Genomic DNA, 5,449 nt, shown 5'->3' with positions numbered 1-5,449 from the left:
GGGGCAGCGCGGGGAGTGGGGAGGGGCGGCGGGTAACACAGGCACATCAGTCCCGCCTGAGTCCCAGGACGTCCTCGCAGAGCCTTCCGGCCGAGAGAGCTAATTTAGACAGAATCTAATAAATGATACTGACCTTGGCGAAAACCTTGTCTGAAATAATTTCTCTCCCTACAGATGTCATTTGGAGACTCTAAGACCCAGGATGCGGAGGGGGGGGGGGGCACTTCAGGCTGAAATCCTCCAAGGGGCGGGCTTCTCCTCGCTCGGCCACACAGCCCGGCCAACCTGGAGTCTGTCGGCAGCAGCTGCAGGTGCCTAGGCCCCACGGGGAGCCGTTTGCAGGGATGAGCACGCAGACCCAGGCCCGCAGGAACATCAGGCACGCTGTGGGCGGTGATGAGGGTGGGGCAGGGACCCCAAGAGGATCCGACAAGCCCCTGGGAGCTGAGGAGCTGGCCGCGAAAGACAGGCAGCGGTCGGCCTGTGTCCCAGGACAGCACTGCAGTCGGCTCGCCTCTCACGGAGCAGGGGTCCCGCGTGATGTGGCCAGAGCCAGGCCCCGCCCTTCCCACCAAGCGCCAGGCGGGGGGGGGAGAGGTGCTTTCACTCCCTACAAAAGGTATCCTGGGTCCCTCGCCAGGGTTCCAGCTGTCTGGTGTTCCTCACGGGCAGGAGGTCGGGCAGGTGTGACCCTCACGGGCAGGAGGTCGGGCAGGTATGACCCTCACGGGCAGGAGGTCGGGCAGGTGTGACCCTCACAGGCAGGAGGTCGGGCAGGTGTGACCCTCACGGGCAGGAGGGCAGAGCTTAACTTGGTCCTTGTCACCTGCATGGCCACAGACAAGGAGAAAGGGCCTAGGCAGGAGTCCTCTGCTTGTGCAGGTCATGCATTTCCCTGGAGGAGGCCTGGCCTGGTCCCCAAGGCCATCATACGGACACAGCGCAGGGCATAACAGGTGACACAGGATAGAGGACTCCAAGGCAGGAAGACTCCACAGCAGGTCTCACTTGCTCTGTTGTCACTAGAATCTGTGGCTGATCAGGTCAGTGTCCTGTGACTTCCTGATGCTTCAGAGACAGCACTCTCCTGACTCGGAGAGAAGCACAGCCCACAAAGCTGCCACACTGCACCCTCTGGCTGACGAAAGGCACAGCCTTCGTGGGCGCCACCCATGGCCTCTGTGCCCCGCGCGCACACCTGTGGCCTCTGCGAGGGTGTGGCAGCAGGGCTATAATTCAGCGCCCAGAGCCCAGCACAAGAGGGCTGCCGCTCTCCCTGCCCTGAGATGGTGACAGCTCTGCGTTCATGCCAGGGCCAGGGTCGGAGCAGAGGTGGCATGCCCTCCTTGCCGGCCAATCTCACACCGAAGGAGTAGCAGCTCACCTCTGAAGTCAGCTCTCCGACAGGTAATACATTTTCAGGAGACACTCACATTTACACCTGTTTGCTTTCGATCTACTGACTTTAGGCAGCAGGTCACGAGGCGCCCAATGCAAGTGGGCCAGCCAGGAGAGCAAGGGTCCGAGATGATGCTCCAAGGCGGCTCCCACACGCCGGTGGCAATGCTTCAGCCTCTCGGGGAGGTGGGACCTCAAGGAACCAGAGCAGGAGTCTCCCCTCCCAGCCCCAGGTGCCAGGGCCCTCAGCACGCAGGGCACTGGGGACCAAAGGCAGGGAGGCTGCAGCCAGGACCCGAGGCATGGTGGCCGCTGGGACCCTTAAAGAAAGAATGGATGGGTAGATGGGTGGATGAGTGGGTGGAGGATGGATGAGTGGACGGGTGAGTGAGTGGGTGGGTGGATGCATGGTTGGATAGGTGGACAGGTGGATGGATGAACAGGTGGATGGATGGACGGGTGGTGAGTGAGTAGATATATGGATAGGTAGGTGAATGGGCGGATGGGTGGTTGAATGCCAGGAATGGACCAGAGAGAGGACAAAAGAACAAGATGGCTGGAGAGTGCACCGAGTGGCAGACGGCCAGGAATCAAGGATGATTTCACCTTTCAAAAAGAGAAAGTTTTTCTCCAAAGAATAGCATTTTAGCATGAGCCAGTTATTTCCTCCTGAACTTATTACAGCTTTGTGAATACTGACAGCGCATGGGGAGGGCATTTATTGATCCACTTCACAGGTAAATTGTCCTTTAAAAATTCACATATTGGGTGAAATATAATGAAGCAAAGTCATGTTTCAAACCCCTATGGAGAGATAGCAGCACATAGGCAATGATAGATTACAGGACATTAAGAGAATATTGTTTACACCCTCCCCTTAGATCAGAGAACAAATCTGCCTCTGGAGAAGGAAACTTTCCAAGGAGCAGCGGCAGCCCTGGGGGCAGCGCCATGCAGCCTGCAGACGTGGCAACACACGTCCCTCCGTGGAAGCGACTGAGGAAAGGCTCTCCCAACAAGTGCACAACAAACAGTGTTTCATCAGTGAATTCTTCTTAAACAAAGTTGTGTCCAAACATGCAAATTAAATTTTACAAAAGCACACGTGTTTGGGAGTTCCTCTGCTACCTCGTGAAAATTATTCTGCTTTTATGCAGAGAAATTGTAGGTTTAGCGCTGGTTCTAAAAATGGTCGTTATGGACTCTGTGTGCAGAGGTGGGACCAAGCAGGTAGTGAAGCGCTGGGGTTCACGGGGCTGGAGCTGTTCGCGGGCAGGTGTGCGTGAGAGACAGACCTCCGTGGACACACGGGCACAAAGTCACGCGGTGAGACCCAGTGCACGGCAGTCAGAGAGCGGGTGCCGCCGGCAGGGGCACAGGAGTATGGAGGCCGGGCCTCCTGGACCATGAAGTGGGCCACCTTCCCACTTACCCCCCCCGCCGGGATGCATGTGAGCACGTCTGGCCTCAGAGCTTCTGGCCCCTGTGTATCTGTTGGTCTGTGTTCTCCGGGCCTGGCCCTGGGAGTGACCGTCGGGGGGAGGGGAAAGCACAGGTGGGAGTGGCCTTGCCCTGCTGGCCTTGTGGGAGTGAGCTCCTTGGGAGTCAGGGGCATCCAGCACCTCGGCCCACTGGCTGGAGCTAGAGGAGGCTCCAGAATGTTCTGCACTGAGGGGCTGGGCTGGATTCACATCTCAATCTGGGTGAGCAGCCAGTCCCAGCTTCCCCAACACAGACCACGCAGGCCTGAGGGCCCAACCAAGCCCATGCCCCTGAAGTGGCCAGAGAGCTGCCTGGCCTGGCTCCCGCCTGTGGCCCCTCCTTGCTTTGGGGATGGCCCAAGCCGCCCACCGTCTAGGACTGAGTGTCCCCCTGCCTCAGGGGCTCCAGGGGCTCCTTGCTGCAGGACAGCTGCCTCGGGGGTCTGGTCCCTGCACTGCTGTCTGCGGCCGTGACAGCGCATGGTGGCCAGGCCACGGCAGTCCCAGCCGAGAACCCAACCGCATCTCCAGTGCACGTCCACTGGCACAGCAGCGATGCCCGGGGGCGAGGAGGTGACTCAGGTCGGGGCCCGGGGCAGTGGGTGCCTGAGCCCACCTTGCCGTCATGACAGACGCTGAGCCGCAGCGGGGGACACCCCACATGGGTCGGGCTCTCCCGGGCGGCGGTTCCTCCGAGGGGCTCCGGCAGCCCGCGGGTCCGAAAGATCAGGAGGAGGGTGCTGCTGCGACCCTGCTGTCGCCCCTGCGACCCTGAGCGCCCTCTGCGCACCACCTGGCCCTGGGCCGGCACCCACAGAAAGGGTGGAGGGACCTGCCTGATCCCCAGGCCCCCCAGGCCCGCGGGGGCGTCACTGCCCCCCGCAGCGGGCTGGGGGTCTTGGCAAGGGAGCTACAAGACAGGTGTGGGGACGGGGGCTTGGACACAGGCTTACCCTGGCTCTAGCCTGTGCCTCTGGCTTGGGGAGCGGCCTGGGCCCCAGTGTACCCCTGCGGGGCTGAGTGGGGCCCTTCCCAGGGTCACGGAAGGGCCGGCCTTTATCTCAGTGCTTGGCCCCTGAGCCTCGCGGACAACATGGGGTCACCTCACCGTCTTCAGGTCCACTCTGCATGCTCGGCCGCTCTGAGCTCCAGCTCAGGGGGTGAAGGAGACCTAACCACAGAGGTCGGAGGTCGGCGTGTGCTCCCTGGAAACGCAGGCAGCCTTGGCCAGAGGGACACCGTCGGGGGGCTGGGACCACCTGGGGCCCCACCGTCCTGCCCAACGTGACCTCCTGGCTCCAGGCCACCCCTGACACGCAGCCCCCACAAGGCTGGTTGCTCAGAAAATTCTCCCTCCTGGCCAGTAGGGGCTGCGTCCGGCCCTTCGGCCTGTACCCCAGGCCCCGAGCCCAGCCAGTGCCCCTGGGTTCTCGGAGGTGCCCGAGCTCTGGGCACTTTATTCTTTTAATTATCACACTGGTGACGACCTTCCCGTTTCTTCTCTAAAACCAGGTTTGGGGCCCATCGGGAGACAGGAGAGATTTTCTCGTCTCTCTGACAGCCCCACTGGTTTTTAATTACTGCAAAGCCCTCGGGTGCTTTCTCATCTGCTTCAGACAGAAACCAATAAACACGTTCATTTACGTCTGACTGACTCAAGCCCCAAGGCCTTGGTGCAGTCCTGGGGCCGGGAGATCTTGGAAGTTCCGACCATGTCCTTCACCCCCTGAGCTGGGCAGGGTCACCCTCCCTGTGCAGAGAAGGTGTGGCCTCCATCAGGCCCCGCTCCAGACCCTGCGGGCTGCACACGCAGCCAGGAAGTGGGGCGGTGAGGTCGCCAGTGGGCCGTCCTGGGAGGTCTGAGGCCAGGCTCTGGAGTGTCCAGCCCATCGCCCGCCACGTGCACCCGTCAACAGACGTTTGCTGAGCCACGAAAGAAGGAATGGAAATGGGTCTGAGGCTTTCTTAGAACGGTGAGAAACGTATTGTACTTGACGATTTTAATGGCATTTGCCAAAGGACGTTTAAGTGTCCCTGGAGCAACGAAGGAATCCGTGCCCCGTCAGTTATCAGCTTGGGACAATCAGCTGTGGGGTGTGGACTTGGAGCCGAGGCAGAGAACCGGGTTCTGGACCCTCCCGCACCCGCGGGCTGACCATCGAGTCCTGGTGCCCCATCCCTGGGGTTTTGCAGAGCCCTGCCCGGGGGCCCAGCGGGCACAGAGGGAGGAGGACCGTGCACAGGACCTCCTAGAGTACCTTCCAGGAAGGCCGCCAGCAAGCATTTCCAACTCTGAGGGCACGTGGTCTCTGCTGAGCGCCTGGCCGTGCTCCAGGAGACCCTGTGGGCAGACAGGCCGGCCTGGCTGTGCAAGCAACCGTCCCAGCAGCAGCGGAGGACCTGCCTCTTGGGGCTCTTGCTGCCGGTGGGGGGCGCCTGGGCTGGACCCAGCGCCGGGCCCCAGGCCTGGGCTGCGAGGCAGTGGGGGATGAGGCGGGGTGAACCCTGGCACCGGAGGAAAGGAGGCCTGGGGCCTGAGTTATTCCGGAGCGGAGCGGGTGTGGGGAGGG

The sequence above is a fragment of the Lipotes vexillifer genome, unplaced genomic scaffold (assembly GCF_000442215.2).
Source record: "Lipotes vexillifer unplaced genomic scaffold, Lipotes_vexillifer_v1.1 scaffold1117, whole genome shotgun sequence".
Lineage (NCBI taxonomy): Eukaryota > Metazoa > Chordata > Mammalia > Artiodactyla > Lipotidae > Lipotes > Lipotes vexillifer.
Note: the sequence above shows the minus strand (reverse complement) of the source record.